Here is a 20,672-nt window from a genome sequence, read left to right as displayed (position 1 = left end):
AATTAATTGCCTAATTTTGAGATCATTGGGGGGGGTGTGTGTGTGCTCACACACATGCGTGCATATGTGCACATAAGCGTGTTGTATGTGTGTGTTTTGTCCCAACCCAAATGCACCCTTTCCTGTGACCAGCTTTTCAGGAGGCACCTTAATCTAGCTAAAGGCAGAGAGGTCTTTCCAGTAAGTAGTCAATGCTGTTCTACAGGAAGGATTAACCATCCTGCAGGTTCATGCTCACACTGAATTTTAAATTGCATGTTTGTCAGTTTTCCATTCAAATACATTTCAGATATTTTTCCCTGTTCTGCCTCCTGCTTTTGTGAACTGTTTTGAAGAGTGTAATAAAAAGATGCTTTCTAATATTATTTTATCAAAATATTTTTGTAGCATAATATATTAATAAAATGTTATTATAAATCCATAGCAAAAGAATCTTGTATGTCTAGGTTCTTTCCTTTGCACTAAAAGACAGAGAATCACTGAAGAAAGGGAAACATTCAGTTTGTAGAATTTATGCATGCTGCTTCTCTTTTGCCCAAGACCAACATGGCATGGACGAAATCAACCTCTGGGGAAGGTTCCTCGTAAATGATGTGGTTTTGTCAAGTCCCTTCCTGCAGAAATGTGGAAAATCCTTTTGTTGGGAGAAGTTACTGCCCCTGGTGTGTAACAAATCTGGAGCAGCCTCAGCCTTGGATCTGTGTTGCTCAAAAGAAGCCACTGGTTAACCTCATGGCATGTTCTGAGTGGGGCTTGGGCAGAGGGAAGGACTCCAAATGGCAGATGAAGGACCTGGGAGCTGTGCCTGCCTCTACCATTTCAAAGGCTCAGTGGGAAAGAACAAAAAAACCGCAAGAGCAGGGATCTTAAAGAACATTGACCTGAATTTTGGGGGGGAACTGATATATGAATGAGATTGAGGCACAGGGAAAGGTTTGGGGTGTTTGACAACTTCTCATTTCCGCGGGTAGCACATGATGACTCCTGCAGCCTTTGGGCCAGAACAGGAGCACATGGAACCGCAAGTGGGAGAGAGAGAGGTGTGAGCAGCCAGAGCATGTGGACAGCCAGAAAGTGCTCTGCAGGGCTAAGGACAGTGGCTTTGTCAATGTGGCAAGGCCTAACACCAGTGTCCTACACTGTGCACAAGCAGATTCATCTCCCCTTCCCAGGCAGTGAGGGACAGGCAAGAAAACGCCCTGACAACCTCTGCAAGACTGTTGTTTTCAGCAGAGTCAGCGGCCCTTTGTCAGCTGGAGTGAAAGCAGAGCCAAGCTCTTCCCTTTTAATGATTCCCTCACTGCTAAATCCATTTGCCTGGATACTTCTGGTTGTAAAACAACATGGCAAGCTATGGAGCTACAGCAGCAACATTAGTTGCTGTCACTGCGGTCACCTCTAGTGCTGCCCCTGGGACGCATAGAATCAGCTCTCCCACTGGATAAGGGGCAGCAGAGGTGGGAAGCCAGCGCTTTGGCACAAACTAGCTGGAGTGTGTGGAAAAGCCCAGCTGAAGCATCTGCATTCAGTCCTGGTGGCTGCAGGAAGCGCTTTTCTCCAGCGCAAACAGTTGATGTCCTTTGAACCACTGTTGCTGCTGCTGGCAAATAGAGTATGCTGGATCTCTGTCTGTTAAGGCTGGAGCAGAAGCTACCTCACCACACCGAGATACAGAGATTTATTCATTTTTCTTGGCATATTCTTCTTTCTTGCATCCAAATCCTGCCTTATAGCTGACATTGCAGACTTCTTGCTGATCACAGCATCACTGTTTGCTTCTTAATTATGTGCTAAGTCATTTAGTCTTTAACACACCATTTTGAAAGGACTCCACCAGCGAAGCTGTTTTAGAAATATCCACCATAGGAAATGCAGTGTGAAGTATAAACACTTGAGCTAGCTTGAACTGAGCTAACTATGGCACAGGAATTGCTGTTGTAAAGTAGAGGGGAACCTCTCTAAAAGCATAGTTAAAAAAGAGCCCATCTATTGACATACCAACCAGATAGTCAAAGCTGCTTGCCTTCTCTATTTTGGGACTCGCAGCCAGCCTGGAAAGTCTGTGTGGTTCAGCCATCATCTTAACACTGCCCTGTCCAGTTTTGCAGTGGTCCTGGACAGTCCCAGTCTGCCACATCCTTTTGCTCTTAAGGGTCCTGTTCAGCCACAGCTCTGAAAACAATATAAACCTTCAGCCAGCAGAGCCAGATATTGGCTCAGTAGTGCCATTTGCTTAAGCTTCTCCTTCCCTTGACCTCTTTCTGTACTCCTAGACTGTAATTGCAGCTTTTTACTCTAACTTGAGATTTTCCTGTTTATAGATTTGCACCAGAAAGAGGAAGCTGCAATGAGAAAAGTTCAGGGCAGAAGGCTGGGTTTCTTGCTGAATAGCTTAGTATCCCCATTGCCATGCAGCAGCCTATCTCCTTTTTGGATCAGTGCTTTCCAGTTCCCAAACCACCTGAGCGCCACCCGTAATCGCTCCCCACACTGAGCGGGTTGGAAGGAGTATTTAGCTAAATGAAGGCCTCTGTCTACTCCCCATGTTTCTGTCTGCTCAGTAGTTTCCAATTGTTCCAGCTTGTGACCGTCTAGTACTTTCCACTGAGAGCGCAGACCCCTGGCTGTACTTGTAATGCATATAACACCTTTTCTCAGTCTATTGCAAATGCTAGTATTAGGCCAGGGATCCCCAAGGGCTTGTGGATACAGGCAGAACTCCCTGAGCCAATGTTTGCACCGCTGCCCTGCACCCCGGTTTGGTTCAGGCTGAGGATGGACGGCTTCTGCAGAGCAGTTCAGTGCAGAAATACCCAACCACTGCCTGCTGCCTTGTTTGTTTATTTCTTCGTTTATTTTTATTCTAACTGGTTTGAGCTTAAATTAAAATGCAGATTGCTGGTCCTCTCTTCCTGATGAGCATTTAAAATGGGAGGAAAATACTCAGGAGACCTCCTGCCTTTAGTGGGGGTGTCATTTTCTAGCAGAGAATTCAAGCCTAAAATGCCTGCGTGTCTTCCTCTTTTGGCAAGTCTCATATTCTATTATTTTCTTTAAGCATGTTGTGCTGTGAGCAACACTCCTAATGAAGACTTTGGGGGCTTTTTAGCACATAGCTCTCCCTCACCCCACTGCAGATTTGCCAATATTTATTAATGCTTGAGCTTACTACCTCTCCCTGAGCAGAGGTACTAATAAAGCTCCCCTGTTATCTAGTGCCTGCTGCCTATTTTCATGGAACTCCTAGAAATTATTATATTTGAGACCTCTAGCCCCATGTGAGCAGTTTCAAACCTTGCTAGCGAAGGGGCAGTTCCAGCACACTGTGATCACATAACCATCACTGGTTTAGAAATGAGGCTACAGCAGGAGTTACAGGCAAATGTATTTGAGGCAGCACATCTGAAGGAAAACACATCATCGCTTGTGCACTTCATCACCACTGAATCAGGGCAGAGCTGTTCCTACTGCACCTGATTTCTGGAGGGACTGAGCATGTCATACCAAGCTGGGAGAAAGCTGGAGTTTAGCTTAATGTTATGGCAGTCTGCGCTCCAGACTCATCTCAAAGATGTGCCCGTCTAACACAGCCACAAAAAAGAGCTCCGCAGCATCTCCAGGGACTCAACTGGAGCAGAGTGGACCACTGAGAAATATATTAAAAGATCAGGGTCCAGATGGATGTACAAATGGAACCAGAGGAACTCCAAAAATCACAGGGGATGTTCAAAGACAAGCATAACCAGACACCCAAAAGTCTACTGCCAGTAATGGAAACAATAGTAATGGAAAACATAGTATGTGTTTAGATTGCTAAATAGCTGGATGGTGGAAACACGATTACTTAATTTCACTGGGGTCTTAAACTATAAAACACTGAAACTTTATTGAGCATTACAGATTCTGTATTAGTCTTTCTAACGCACAGTTTCTCTCACTACGAAGAAGAGCTTTTTAATATCTCCCTGTACATTTGGTGAGTGAGTTTCAGGTACTGGGTTTTGGAGGGAAGATAGTAACAGCAGTGCAAACATGCACAGGCTGGCGTAAAAAGGTGCCCAGCAGCTACATGTGCTACACCTACACCAGCTCATGGCATCTCAAGCTCCTAAGGATGCTCTTTGTGTCAGCACAAGAATGTTTCAAGAGCACTGCTGTGTGAGACTCAAGTGTCAGGACTTCAGGATGATGAGACAGATCTCAAGGCTAGGGTCCTGGCATTGCCACCATACTTTTACAGCTGTGAAAAAATGATTTGGGACTCAAAACCCCAACAGGTACATCTTTGATTTAACCTGTACCTATACAACAGCCTGTATACCTAACAAAGCACTCTGCTTTCTCTATAGGTTTAACACCTTGTAAAGTGCACTATGCATGCAGCTTTGGAGAGAGTTTGAGCCAGCATCAGTCAAAAGCCTTCCACTAACTGCCCTGAGCTTTGCATTAAGTCCTGACCACCTGATTCATTTGAGAAGCAGGTCCCCATCCTGCAATCTCAAATACCTTGCTCTACAGAATGCCAGCTCTTCATTAGGTTGGGTTGCACCTTTGGGTGCAAACCATCATCAAAACACTGCATTTCATTCCATTTTCCACACTTAACAAGGATACAGTTAAAACGACAGAACAAATTACACAGAGCCAAACCTCCATCGAGCTGATTTTCAGAGGAATGATAACAATAATAACTGCAACAGTGAGTTCATGCTCACAGCTCTCATTCACACCTGGAGCTCCCTTCCTTCTTGGAATGAAATGCATTTTGAAAAAAGGGACCAAGATAATGTGCTAAAACATCAACAACAGGCAGACAGAGGCAAAGCAAATGAAAGACAGATGTAGGAAGGAAAGTGGGAGCTTTCTGCTTTGAGTTGCACAGGTCCCATATTTTTACTGAGGACTACCAGTTTGTTGTCCTGACAATATCACGTCTCCAGTCCTTACGTGTGACTTATGATTCATGGTTTTTTCTTCATATGAAAACCATTGATTTTAATTATAATATGATGGATGCCCAACCCCAACTAGCTCTATGTGGCTGAATTATTTGAACAGCAGTGAAGTAGGGCCCTTTTTCTTTCCAGAGATCTCTGCAGCTGTTTGTCTTGGCAAGGGCAGGTCTGTCCCAAGCTCCATCCTGTATGAAGTCCTTTCCACCCACTCAAGCAAGCCTTTCCCTTTCATGAGCATTCACCTCATTTTTAATGGGACCATTATTATTTTCCATTTTGTACTGGCAAAAATAATTCCCAAAAGGGGAAGAGACAGAATCTCACACCTACCTATCTTTCTTGAATAAACTGTCTTCATCCAAGCTGTAGGAAGAAAGCACTTCAAGAAATTTGCCAACAATTGTTTTTCTATTAGCAGTGATCAAGACCAAGAGCGGACAGAGTCTTGTGGTATCTCTCACCCAGAAGGATCCTCTTGAAGACACATTAGTTCAGATAATATTTGCACTGCAAACACAATGGTGGTGGTTGTGTGGTTGCATGATGAACAATGCTGTTTGTGTTCTCTGGCTGTGCATGGGCCTGAGGGCAGGACCCAACCCACACAATGACTTTATCCTGCTGCTGCCTTTTTCAAGGGAAATGCAAGCAGTTTATGAAGAGCCAAGCATTTGTTAGGGTTTTTTTTGACCCTGTTTGTGGCAATGTGCACTGAGTATGATCTGTCCTTACTGAGTCCACGAGGGAAGGCAGATAGAGACATCTCTCTATGCAGAGACTGAGGCTGGAGGTTAGGCTTGGTTCCCCATCGCTGTGGGCTTAATGATGATGCACCAACACCTGGGTCTTTCCCTGTGGATCAGAAGGCCTGTCAAAAGTCACGTGAAGTGAGATCATGATGCATGTGGAGAGAGTAAAACTCTGAAACCTGCTTGGTTTCTCTTCATAATCCTTATCTTAACTTTCCTTGAAACCTCAACCTTCCGGGGCCACCTTTATCCAAAAGCATTGACACAAAGGGAAGGGAAAAAAGGATAAAGTATTGGTGTTAATGGAAGACTCAGACATGAAGAGAAAAGCGTATACCAGCTTTGGAGTCTCTGTAGCCTGCTGCCAGCAACAGGCTCTGCTTGAAAGGAAAGTACCTATCTCAGCATGAGGTCAAGAGGAATAATAAAACTCTAGTCATTCAGAGGCAGGGAAGAGGAGAAAAACACTCATAAATGTGCTGGATTATGTTTCTCTTGAACTTTTAAAATAATTCTTTTCTCTTGCCCAGAGATTAGTCACAGAAGCAAATGATACCATATCTGTGAAAAAAGTTGGATGGATGGAAATGATCTTTGGGGAGAAGGAGAGGAGGAAGGGAGCAGACACATACTACTCTGTGTGCCTTTCTCACCTTCCCCTTTCACTGAGCCTGAATGTACAAATGAAAGAGTTGAGGGAAAAGTCAAGTGTTTGGGTCCAACCTAACGCCAGTGGGGAGCTCTGGGTCCATCCTACAGGCAGTAGGGAGCTTTCCATTGCTGCCTGCTGGGTTCAGGGCTGCTCTGTGATCTCCTAGGGCTCCCATTCTGCAAGAAGCTTGATTCCTCCCAGAGGCCCCAGTTAAATGATTTTCAACACGTTTTTCCAGACTCAAAATGAAAAAGAAAAAACTAAGGGACTAATGAAAGTATGCTCATAAATGCCATTCTTTGGGAAAGGCTAGTGCTTGCTATGGTTTTCAAAACAAGACTCCAGTTCTTCCAAGTACTTCTGAAGCACCAAGTTAAACTTCACAACACCCAGAGGTGTCAGGTGAAGAACAACCTCAGCCCCATCTTAATAAGGTGGGAAAATGAGGTGGACAGTGGATTTTATGGCATGCCTGAAATCACAAGGGACAGCTATGGGAGCAGGATTCAAAAGGCAGCCCTTCCTCTATGGTACACTGTTCTCAGAAGCATGGCTCATTTATTTCAATTAATAGAGCTTTATAAGGGCTCCCCTGCCTCCTTTTTCTGGCACAAACTACTGCAAAGACAGTGAATTAAAAGCACCAAAGGGCATCATTTTCATTTAGTGTTTAAAGAAGCTGTTCCCATAAAAGCAGAGTATGTGCAATTTGCCCAAAAGACTAAATTTAGGAATAACCTAGAGGATTAGAACAAAAAATAAATGTATTTAAAATCTTTTCTTAGACAAGACTGACCTGAAAGTTCAGCTTTGGAGTAGCCTTTCTGCTTAATACCAGTCAAGTAGTTCAACCGGGGACTGGTCCTGCCACAGCATTCACTCAAGTGTTGCAGGATTATGGGTTTCTCCAACCACATGAGATTAAATTCTTTAAAAAGCATAAAGCTAATGCATGTAGTCCACTGCCTCCTCTTTTTCCCTCTCCAAAAACATGCAAGGTGGGATTCAGTTAACGTACCATGCACTGTCTGAAAGCTGCCAACCAAGCTTGCTTCCTTTAGTGGTGCAGCCCAGATTGACTCTTCCCTTAGAGAAATATCTCTAGTTTATGTGATTTGTTGTCAGCTATTTTAACAGATGCTGTTGTACTTGGTCCCAGCCAGCTTCTGCCCTGAGAATGTAGTTATTTGGGTTATATTTGCAAAGGCATTTCAGTTTGTCTCTTATGAAGGGTGACTACCTTCAAAATCATAAAATCCCAAACCAAACCAAAACTAAAACTCAGCAATGGCATATTTAATGTTTATGCAGCTCCATTGTTTGCTGTAACCACACAAAACATCTCTGATGTGGGGGGGATGTATTACAGCACAACTTACCAGGCAAAGACAAGGTGCAATATGAGCTGTAACCTCCACCTAAAACACTTCCACTGCAGGATCTGCCCAGAGCTTGAGCATGCTAAAACTTACTGTTTCCTAGAGTTAGATCCCACCATCATCGTCCATATAACATACCTGAGTTAGAATTGCAGGACTGGGTGATGCTGCGACATTCAGCCCCTAACCTTGGCTGACATTTTTATTTTTTATATATATATATATATGTATATATACACATATATAGATAAGGTAAACTCAAAATAGTCCATGTTGAGACATAAATCTGTAGATTTTAACTTTGACTTGGAATGACTTCTTGTTACAAAGCACTTTCACACTATAAGTTCAGAATGAAAAAAAGCAACACGGTTTGACTTTGTACTAAATAAATAGCCTTACATGAACCAACCCAATTTTCAGTTTTGTTTTTCATGTTAAAATACCAAAATAATAATACATCTGTCATTGATAAACAGCAGAAGTGTTTAAATGTCAATGAATGGAAATAAACATCTCTACTCTAGATGAAAGCTCTGTAGATATTATAGTTTCACTGTTGACTTGCACCTCCCCTCTATCCTACAGCGTCATTCCCCTTTTCATGGTTTTGAGACCAGGAAATTGACTTTGCTTAGCTTTTGTATAGGCCTCTATAACTAAGGCCTTTTAAGTACTCCTTCCTTCTGAGCTTATAAGGACTGTTATTAAGAATAATTGCTAATGGATGGGCTCTATCTAAATCAAACTTCTTGTAATCGTCCAATACTTCAGACTGCTGAAGACCACAACTCAGTTCTCTCTCTTAGTGAACGTTGCCCTGAATGCAATCACTGTGTGGAGCAAAATGTCACTGCAACGTGATAATTTGATGATGATGCTGCTGAAGTGCTGGGCTGCTCAAAGTAATAATCTTTGGTTAAACCATAATCACAGCACTGGAAACCATTGGTTAATCATGGAAACTTCATACTCAGTGTGGTCTTCTGTGCTGTTCCAAGATATTATGAGAAATGGCCATAAGCAGGCTGACAGGAATGTATTTATGCTGTTATTCGCATCTTGTGGCAGGCACACCACATGCCAGAGGTCATTGGCTTGTGGTTTGTTTTGAAAAACAGGGTTCATGAGTAAGACCCAGTGTTTGAAGATGAAAATGTCTGCAGCCCTCTGCTCTATTTATTAGGAGAAATGAGGCACCATCTCCAGCTTCATTTCCATGAACTGTACTCTCTTTTACCCATGATTTCTCCTATGGCAGTAGTCTTGAAGTGATGCTTCATGGCACCAGGTGAAGTTACAAGGTGCTGCTAATATGTGCTACAGGTACCAAAATGACTGCCCTGATTTGTGCCAAGGCAGCCCTGGTACCAACCTCTCATCAGGAAATGAAACCTGGCATGGCACTAGTGGGTGGTGAGCTGCATTGGGGATCTGCAAGCTGTAGATGATCTCACAATGGTCTTGTTTTACTCTGAGGTCTCTGTGCATTGGGATTGAGCTCTCTAGGGAGCCATGTGAAGAGTTACTGATGAGCATACTGTCCTACTGTCCCGCTGTCCTCATTAGGGTTGCTAAGTCCATGCCATGGCTAACACTACTGAGGCAAGAGCTAGCAGTGGTGGGGAAATAGCAGAAAAATCATCCTAAATTCCCTGAATGCACAGGTGCTGAGGTTTGAGGATTCCATTCTTGTGCTGAAACAATGTTCTGGAACCCATGGAATGGACAACTGTGCCAGCTATTCCCACCTTGAAAGAGGCCTCTAAGCAGTAGGGGAAAGCCTGGTCTGGCTCCACTGAACACAGTGAAGGCAATATCCACTATGCACCAGCTTTCAGAAAATGACATATTGTGGAGCTTAAACTCATCCACAGGCATTCTCTATGGATCAATTTTTAGCTAGCCATGCTTCTTCATGCTTCTCCTCTGTGCTGGGAAACACAGATGCACAAAGCCAGCTCAGCACTGAAATGGCAGCACAGTGAACTGCCTCTTGCTTGGGTGGTTGTTGAATAGCTGTTTCAGCTATGACATAACTGCTTTTAAACTTCAAAAGAAATCTATTTCTGAGCTGAAAACATACAGATTGTTTCATAAAAAAGCAAGGGCGGAACGTTAGCAGGCCATGTAGCTGGTAGTGGACACAGTGGAATTGCAGAGCACACATAACATCCTGTCAGCTCTGTCTTCTACTCGGCTTTCACTCCTTAGGGGTCCAATCCTCCAATTTTTTCTCAAGCCATAACCTCATCCATGCCAACAGAGTCTGCTATTTCATCTGCTGGTAGCCATGCTGGAATGTGTTTGCTTTGGGAATGATTGTGTGCTTTTCTTGTGGGCTCAAAGGACAGACAAAAGCCAGCGCCCAGCTCTGTGGAGTAGTTTCTATTTAGGTGAATGAACTTATTAGTAAAAAATTCCCTTAAAAATCTGAGTCTTTTTCAAAACCAATGTGGTTTAGACTTTTTGGGGGATAGGGGGAATTGAAGTGTGACCAGATATAGCTCAGCTGTTTCATGCGACCTGCTGCCCCGGGAAAACCTTTTGATGCCAGTTGGGACAGGCTGAGCAAGTGCAAAACTCATACAGACTAGGCTTGGAGGTTTTGAAACACACAGAGAATGCCCAACTTGTTCAGACACTTGTAAGGCAGCAGGTTGCACAGATACTCTGTGACACAGGAGCTGCACCTGAAACTGTTGTTAATAAAACGATGCATGCGTTTTACTGCAAAACCTGATTATTTTCTTACTGATATATGCAAGGAGGAGGGAAGGGATTTTGTTGAAAGCAAAAAACCACACAAACAAACTGATTCCTGTCTGAAGCTACATCACCAGTCTGCCAGATCCCAAGTTTTTCTGTTTCACTGCAATGGGAATCCTTCCCTTTCCATGAATGATGACAGAAAGCTTCATCTTGCAAACAGCTCTCTGAATGAAATGGCTGCCTTTGAATTAACTCCTTGATGCTGGCAGCTAGAAAATGGCAAAAGAAGAGAGGTAGGAAGGAAAAAAAAGAGGTGCTACGTTTAAAGACAAGCGAAAAGTCTCTCAGCTGCCAAACCCACGCTCAGAGTGATGTGGTGGTGGTTCCAGACTGTGGCAGTGAAAAGCAATGATTGTTCAGCTGTTTTGGGAAAAGAGAAACACACTCCAGCAACATTATTACCCAATTAGTCCTAGTAGAGCTCCTCTGAAGGAGAACTCTCATGATTGTGTGAAATGGGATGAGCTCTTGACACAATGGACAGCAAACTTGGAAAAGAGTGGTGGAGGTGTGAAGGATCCTGGTGGATCCTTCTTGTGCATTTCAGGGGGCTGGAAGTACCTCGGACACATGAGATTAGGTGCCCGAGGATGGGCACCTAATGGGATGGACACCTATGGGGATCTGCTGTTTCGCTCCTACCCTGTGGACCAGCTCCCTGGACAGCAAACTGACGGTCCTTTCTTTCACCTGAAGGACACTGGGGACAACAGAGCAGACAGTGCAATATGTGGAGTACAAATGGTTACAGCTTAAACCAAGATCCAGTGGTGCCAATGTGATCTGAATACTTTACATGTAATACCTTTATGTTAGGAAACATGTCAGTAACTAAGAGAGCTTGAGAGAAGACTGACATGAGTCATCTCAGCCTCTGTTGAAATCCTTATGCTGGCACCGATCAGCTCTTGGATTTTTAAGGGCAAACTCATGAGCTAGGCATCCAGTGCTCTGTTATGAGGCAAGCGAGTGAAGAAAACCTCACATAACCAACACAGCCTTTAGTAACAGCACAGGGAACATACTGGGAAATATTTCCACATCACTGAAAGCATTTGCTTGGAAGTCTTACACTGGGTCCATTATTGCTGTCAGGTATTGCAACTCCAAAAGAAATGTAATTAGTCGTCAGTTCTAGATTAAAGTTTACAATGTGCAGCTCTGTCCTTTGACTAACTATCCTGACATAAATTCATTCTGGCATCAGACACTTGTGTAGGTGGATGGTTTGGAGAAGAATTCATGCTAAGTCCAGAGCCAAAGATTGTGAGTAGAAAACTGATGGTTCTCCACCCAAAAACCACAGCGTTCCTCAAGCCTAATTCTAGAGGACAGCCTAAGTCCCGCTCTTTGAGCTCTTGTGGCTCAAAGGCAGGCCAGGAACTGCTGCTGGCCTGTGGCACAGGAGCAGCAGAGGTGTTGCCCCAGAGAATGCCAGGTAATTTGTATCCTTGAGACACAAAGGGAGCTGACAGGGATAGCAAAGCACACAGATCCCCAGCCCAGGTAATGAGGTTGAATCCCCAGTGCACTGCCCTTCAGGTAGCCTTTAACCTCTGTATCTCTCATTTTTCTCTTGCAATATAATAGAGCAAACTGCAGACAGCAGATATCAGCGTCTGCATTCCCACATGCGCAGGTCTAGCACTTGGGGCTGGAGCAGGTCATGATCTGTACCTTGATCTGTGGCACATTATTTATCCTTTTGGCTATCAGTGATTGGTATGATATTAATTTTCCCTATAAATGGTGTGTTTTGTGCTAGGATGGGACTTGGCTGTTGCAAGGAAATTGCTTTAGGTTACAGCAAAAGCAACACAATTATAACTTCAAAATTATTACAGATAAATACTGTGCTGATATACAGCGAGATTTTATTTATGTCACGTGCAATTAGATTTGTTTTCCACCTTCTGACAGGAGCATTTCAGTCCAGAGTAAGAAGAATGAAACACACACAAGCAGCAGGAGGCCACAGCCAGAAATGCTCCATTCATCCAGGGAAGAAAGAGCTCTTACATTGTGAAAGGGAGCCTCCTGTTGTCTTCCAACTGGCATTTTCTGGCCAGCTGAAAGCTAAAATAACCCTTCCTTTATGTTTTCGATACTGTGATCTAATGGCTAAATGGATTTTTAGTATAAAGCATAATTTCTTCCTTTGGTTTCACTCATCACTTAATGGAAAGGCCCCCTAATAATATTGATTGCCATAACATTCTGCTTACATCCCAAACAGTGGCTGCTCAGCAGAAGTGAACAGATTGTCTTACAGTGGCACAGTGTAGTAGTAGTAGCAATAATAATAATAATAATAATAATAATGATGATGATGATGATGGTGGTGGTGGTGATGATGATTTATTGCAGCTGGCTGCCTCAAACTGCTCCAAACTTGCACTGTGCAGGCAGCTTCCAAAGACCAGCAGTCAGAAGGCACAAATAATTTTTGCATAATACATGGTTCACCTCCCCTCACATTTTGCTAAAGGAAGGCAAAGTGTCCCAGCTCCCCAGAGCTTAGCTAAAGACCCTGCAGTGGCATTGCTGCAGATGACCTGAAAGTGAAGCCACACTGTAACCTCTTGAGAAATTTCCTTCTTGCTTTGAAATAGCCACTTGTGATGCCCAGGACCTGAATGATTCTCATAGCAGACTGATTCTGCCAAGAAAAACACATGTAGCTTTAAGCATGGAGAACATTGGTGCATTGAGGTCATAGCAAGGGTGAAGAGCAGCGCAAATGGGCCTGAGCTCTGCCCTGGGGTGATGGCCTCCAAAGGCAGAGGAGCAGCAGCAGTAGGGTATGAAAGTAAAGAGGGGGAAAGCAGAGGATTTGGGTGCTCTACAACAAAACCTGAAGACACCTCAAACCTAAACTCATATGCACAAAGAGATGCTATAGGGACAACCTGCAGTGCATCAACACAGCTCCTAGGACCGACTTATGGCAGGGGCCAGAGCAGGGTGGTGATGGGAACAGACTAGGGGCTTACAAGGACACAACATCTGACAGCATCAACCACTTCCACACATGCTATGCACATGCTCTACAAATGTTTGGGGCTATCTTAATTTTCCTCAGCTGTCCCCATTGTAGCAGAAGCATCATTGCTGTGAAGGGGCAGTTGAATGGCAGAAGCACAACACCACTGAAAGTGGGGGATGAAGAACAGCATTCTCCTCAGGAAATTCAAGTAACGCATCTGGAAAGGGAAGCTGCATATTGAATGTGTTTCATTATGGAAGGAAAATGCCTTTTAAAATCTAAAATTAGAGAAGTTTGTGGAAAGAAAAGTCCTGGAAGTTAACTGAGTTCGTATCTTCCATTAATGTTCCCTAAAGGAAAATTTCCTGCTTCTCTGCTCCACTAGTCATGGCTTTCATGCCAGCTTCAATATTTGGCTGTTGACTTCTTCAGACAGACTGATGCTTGGCTGAAATGAAATTCATGGGCACAACTTCCCTGACTAAGGCTCACCTCCTCAGATGGATCTAGGTCCATAGCTCCCACCAAAGAGCAAGGGGGAGAAGGCATTGAAATAATTTGGAAAGATCTAAACTTAGGAAGGAGGACAAGCCATTTCTACCTTAAAACACTGAATGTGGATGCTTCCACCCAGTATCTGGAAACACCTGCCTGAAGACACTGATGTTCATACTTCAATTAGATTCCCAAAACTGAGCTGTAAGAACACCTTGGGAAAAGCTCAGCATCCAAAGCTCATCATAGGACGCTGAAACTAAACCCAGCTCTGCTGCTGCAGTGGTGAGGCCTGCAGCTGCTGAGCCTATGATGCTATTTCTTCCTCTGCAATGAAAGGGACCAAGGCAACAATTGCATTGCAACAGGTCTGCTCACATGCTCAAAGAAAGGGCTGTGCTTCAGCTTCTTGCCTTATCCAGCACTGAAGTTAGCAGATGTGAAGTAAGATTGCTTCCTTTTTTTTTTTTTTTTAATTATTAGGAAAGAAGTGAAACAATTCATTGTTTTGGGAAGAAAATATCCCTTGAATCTAACTACTGAAAAATCAAACAGCATTTGAAAAACAAGACAATAAGGCTAGCTCAGACTCATGGAGCATTAGAATTGCTCTGGCAGAAGCACAAGTGATTTTCTGATAGAGGCAATAAAAATGCTGCAATTACATAAAACAATATGTAAACTGAAAATGCAATACCACCCTGCTATTTGTACACTCCCTTTTCCACTGTCATTCTCTTATTGTTAGCCCCTTAAGTATTGTCTCTCTTAGGTTTTAAAAGACTTCATCAGCATTATTTGCCACCAGTCTTTTTGTCTTGAAGAAGAATGTTTTCTCCCACCAGGACTCTAATTAAGCACAATTTTAATGTTGGAAATTCAGGCTTTGGTAATGTGTCCATGCTTTTGACAGTTTAAGTGGGGAAGTCTTAGAGAAGCACCTAATACAGCAGAAAAATAGCACCTGAGAACCTGATGTAAGGTGGGAAGTACACAAAAGTGAGTCCTTCCCTCTGGGGAACAGGTTATGGAAAATTTGTAAAGAATGATGAAGGTGAAACGGATTCACCTCAGCCCTACTCTCACCTATGAAGCATATAGAGATGTGGTGAGAAATGAATCTCCTCCAGATCATAAAACTAATTTTAACCCCTTAGAAATAAATAAGTTGACTTGTTTTGATTGATGTCTTGTGGTGCACTCAAAAACCCAAATGATACGATTTCTTTCCCCTCCAGCCCAGGCGCATCGTAGCAGAGGGCGGGAGCCGGCAGCCTCCAAATTTCTCCTTGTAAAACTTCTACTGCCATAGTGCCATCTAGAGACAGTTAAAGAAATTAAAGGGGGTTTGTTGCTGAAAGACAATTTTTGGTGGTGTTGGAGGGTTTATACGGTCGTATCCCAGCAACGATTATTGTCTGCTAGCCCAACAGCCCTTAATTTTAACACTGTGCTTCAGCGGTTTGATACCAAGCCTCACTGAGGCCAATGCAAAGAGTTCTGTTGGGCTCAGGACTGTCAGGATCCTTGCTTCCACAGGGTGGGGAATCTCATCATGATTAGCTCTTTATTAACATAAAAGTGCTAAGAGAAAACCCACCACAGCAAGCAGCTTTGGACAATCATGGTCATGACTCCAGGGACACTGGTACCTGAACCATAAAAATAACATTACGCTATTGGATTTACTACTATCTTTTCCCTAAAAACCCAGCACAAACAGAGAGCACGAAACTTTCTACTTGCTCTGGTATTTTATCATCCTCATGTCCCTGTGACAACCTGAAGAAAAACAAGTATTTTGAAGGGTAAAAAAGGGATATCACAGAAATGAAAATTAAATGTTTAGTCACATTGGAGGGGAAAATAGCACTGGCTATTTAAAGCACTGGCCTGGAAAGAAGATACAGGTTCAATTCCAGATTTCCAGCTGTATCACAGAAGCTGCAGGCATTTGTGTGTTAGTTTCCCTGTTCCTTGTACAGAAAACTGACAACGACTGACTGACAATGACCATGACTCCTCCACTCTGTCTTTATCTCCTTTACCCCCCCGCCCTTTCTCTTCAGATCTCTGTGTGGTTGCTCAGTACCTCAGCTATGGCTGCACCATGATAAAAGTAATGAATAATATTAATAAAAAATATTGCAAGCGTCTCTCCACATAATAATGATTTAAAGAAGGTGTTTTCTTACACTCCCAGGAGAACAGATTTACAGACAAGTTTAAGCTACTAAGTCAAAGGCAAGTTATGGTAACATTGTAAAGTTAAGGACAGAGAGATTACAGCAGATAAAACTGATGATCATCTTGCAAGCACAGAAAATCCTCCTCTTAATCATAAGGCAAATGGCCTTAGATGGCAAAATATCTATGTTCCACTGCAGCTGTGTGTTCCAAGGAGAAAGGTGGATTAAATAGAAGGCAACAAAACACAGATCTCACTCAGTGAATGAACAAGAGCAATATTGGCATCTTTTGTACATCCCTAAAAGATTTCTCATTACCCATAGTTACAAATTTTCCTATAACAGGGTTTGAATGGAAAATACCTTTTTGGTCTCTCGGAAATAAAAGACAATAACATCATGATCAAAATCGCATTGATGGGCTCATTTTGCCGGGGAAGAGGAAAAGATTCATTGTTATAGAACCAGTATCTTATCTAATAAAAATAGTTCCACAACTAAGAATCTCTGCATATCTCTGTAGGACCTGTTCTAACATGGGAACATGTTAGAAGCATCTGGAGATGCAATTTTTGAGCCTGCTTTTGCCTGTGAGGCTTACATGGGTGGACCCTGCTGTACAGGTGGGTATCCTGAACATTCAAAGCTGGGCTGTAGCAGGTGGTTGGGCCTGACACCGATAAAACACCCTCCTGAGAGCCCTTGGCTAGTGACACTGGTTTTGTAGAGTCCTGCAGTAAAACAATAACGGGCTAAAGGGAACAATATTAGATATTTTGCTTTTCAACATTTTGGTCATTTTGACTACATCTTGCAAGTCATTGTTGTACAAATACTTTTTCAAACACCTCTCACTAAAATTTGGTACGACAAACCATCTACTAAGCAGTTACAAAGACCATATGGAAGACTTTAAATTACCATTTGCTTAGGACTATGTGGGTTAAAGTGTGGTTAAAAATCACTGTCTAAACAGAGGGTCTGTCTCCGAGACTAAAATGTGAGTCATTGGCATTCATGAGTGCATTTACTGACTTTGTTCCAAAACCTCCACTGCAATGACACAAAAATAAGAAACCACCCAAACAGTGCTTTCCCACATGCTGACAGGTGATCCACAGAGAACGATTCCTATACGACAAACCTATGGAGCATATATTGCTGCTGAATCTACCCTAAATTGAAGGACAGGTGGAGCTGAGGATCTGGCCTTCAAGAACAGTCCAAAGCACGAGTTTGAGGTGAGTCAAAGGGACTGATGGGGCATGGAGAGAGCCTTCTGTCCTGAGACAGGGACTTTTGGGGTTTAATCCTACATATTCATCAGTCCTACATGAGCAGGGCTATGACTAAAACAAGCAAAAGGTACTTGCCCATTAAATCCTCTGGGGTGAAGAGCCCAGCACTGAAAATGGGACCTGGAAGTGGTGAAAGCACAGCAGACACAAAGGAGCACTGTCACCATCTCTCTCCTGACGTGGGGCTGAGCACTGGTTATGAGACACGTCAGACTGCACCCCAGTGCCCACAGCACTGCTCTGACATGGTCTTCTGCAGCAAGTCAAGGGCCTGGTGTAGCCATCGAAAGGCTGCCCCCAGCACTACTTCACCTCCTCCCAGGCCTCCCTTGACAAAACATCCCCACAGCACCAGCAGGGCTCAGGTCCACAAAGAGGAGCGTTGTGGTAGGGAATAAATTCATCCCACGTATTTTCTCCAGCACAATGAAATAATGCGGGCCACGAATCTGACACCCTGCCTCTCGTGTTGGAGAAGTGAGCAGATAGCTGTGTTTTAACATTAGCTCCTAAGTATAATTTCCTGTAATTGTAAAGCGCTTTAGAGGTACTTGTGAACTTGGGTGGATAGCTCCTAAGTAAGTTGATGAATAACCCAGGACTGACTCATCTCCTGAACAGATGAGCGCTGAAGGAGGGAATGTGGAGAAAGATTTTGTCTTCCATTAGCAACACTATCCAAACAACTGACCCTCTCCCCAAGAGATTAGTTCACAGCAGGTGAACTATAATCTGCTCTGATCGGCAGGCAAGGAAGGCATTCATTCCAGCTGCATTACAACCAGAGCTTTTCTTCTTTTTTACACATTGTGAGCTCCCAACAAAGGGCTCCAGCTATCAGATCAAACAAACATTTTGCCACTTATTTGCAGGAATGGTTCTGGTCCTGAGTTGGGATGGTAACCAGCTAAAGACTGGCTGATGAGTACTTTTTCCTGGCATGGCCATCAGCACTTTTTGTTGGAAAATGGTTATTTGAGAGTGTCCAGTGTGACAGGCAAGTTTTTGATCAGGGTCAATTTTGTGCTGGGAAGTTGTTGCCAATTTACGATGCTAGAGCTAATCTACTGGAAATTACTATTTGAACATTACACGGTATTACCACCCATCTGATGCACTTGGTTGTCAATTGGAGAACATTATTTACAATACGAATACAACATTTCTGGCTTTCTGGTCCAGACCTTCATGGGAAACCTACAAGATGCCGTTAAAAGTTTAAATTCCCAGATCTGCTGCATATTCAAACTCATCAACTCACTAGTTTTTATGGCACATATATTTCCCTAAACCCCGCTTCAGTAAAGCCTTCATTATCTCACAGCCAGTAACCATCCATCTCTCTTTCTCTCCATCTTTGGCCAACAATCTTATCACTTCTCTCCTTGCTAACGTCATTGCCTTTTTCCCACAGGTATCAATCAGACTTTTCTCTCCATGAATCTGGATAACTAACAAAATCCGATTAGATTCGGAGCAATTGTTCTTAGCCAAGATTTAGTTTGAAGATGGTGGTTCTTATTTTTGGAGTGAGAAAGACCTTGTGTGTTTAAGCTTAGCTGTTTGGGTGTTTAAGCTTAGCTGTTTGGGTTTGGGGGGGGGGTTTCTCTCCCACCTATACCTGCAGGTCTGATAAACGGTATCACCTCTGCCTACACACAGGGCTTTGCTTTCCAATTCTGTTAACTGCAGCAGGGGGTGTTTACCAGGTATGGTGCCAGCTGCTGGCCCCAGAAGCTTCTGCACAGCTTGCGGTCCAGTGTGGGCCCCTCTTTACCAGGCTGGAGTCACGTACGGCTCGAAGAGACATCTCGTGGCCATATCATATACTGCAAAGGAGTTATTTTTGTGCATGAAACGTTGCTTGTGCACAGAGGGCCAAGAACTGCCTGGGTATAACAATGAGCTACATTGGGCCAAATAGCAGAGGATGCCAAAATACCACACACTTAATTCAGCCTCCATCCATTCTCTCTGGGTGCCGTCAGAGGATGAAGAAATTGGAAATACAGACATATTATGACCCTGTGCATTTAGTTGAGACTTGCAAGTACGTAAGCAAGAAGCAGGGCAGGGGATGGCAGAGAGCTACACAACCTCAAGTCACTAAGAGGAACCAGAAAGGGAGCAGATGTTCATTTTCTACCAGCACAAGACTCAGATCCACCAGGCGAAGCTTTCGGGAGCCACATTCAAGAAGGAGGAGGAAGGGGTTGTTCCTCCTGAGCAGCAGAGGATCCAAAGAAGTCCTTGCTGAAGGACGCTGGGTCAAAGGAAAGATTGGACAACCATAAGGAAAACAGAGCTCCTCTGAGGGCAATTAGCAGACAAACCACAGCACTGTGTGGAAATCCTCTATGCTTCAGACAGTCGCTCTGACAAAGCACTTGGTGGAAATAAGATGTCCTTGCCTTGCTGTCACTATTTCCAAATCATTTGCCCATAGCTGCTGCAGAAGCCCTGCATACAGCTCTAGGCAGACCTGGGTGAGACCAGCACAGCTGGTTTTACACTCAATGTAAAGTCACAGAGAAAACTGGGAACATTCTGGGAGCATGAAGCAACTGCCAGTTTGATCCTGACTTCTTCTCTTTGAGAGCTGACATGGAAGGTGAGTGGTGACAGCACGTTGGCTGTGGGAACCTCAGCTGTGGTTTTAGTGTGGTACAGTATGGTCAGGCTCAGCACCAGGGTTTTCAAGTGAACTGGGAGAAGAGCCTCTCAAAAGAAGGAAGCCAAGGGACTGCCAAGACCAGCTGGGAGGATGGTCTAACTCATCAACAGTTAGAGTTGTGAGTGGCGAGGCTCTGGTTAGTCTGTGGCTTGTGAGAGTTGTGCAATGAAACCACACTGCACGTTGCTCCATGCAAGAGTGCTGGTGGTCAGTGAGGGCTGCATCCTGTGCCTGGGGCTCTGGGGGACACTTGCCAGCGTAGGTCTGAGATGCTGCTGCGCATGGGACAGGCAGAGCTTCCCATCTCACTGGGAAGGAGCTACTTCCACTGCTTCCAGCTGCCAGGACTGCTGCTCTCCTCTCAATTTGCTTTCCTTCACCAAAGAGCCCCTTTCAGTCACCCAGAAAGGGTGAAACACTGCAGGTCTGCCATACCCTGTGGTGGGAGTGGGACTCATTGCCCACTCCCAGCCACTGAAATGGCTTGAAATAAGCCTCATTTATCCCCGTTCCTTGGCTCTCC

Source organism: Strigops habroptila, chromosome 8, assembly GCF_004027225.2.
Source record: "Strigops habroptila isolate Jane chromosome 8, bStrHab1.2.pri, whole genome shotgun sequence".
Classification (NCBI taxonomy): domain Eukaryota; kingdom Metazoa; phylum Chordata; class Aves; order Psittaciformes; family Psittacidae; genus Strigops; species Strigops habroptila.
This window is presented reverse-complemented; position numbering follows the sequence as displayed.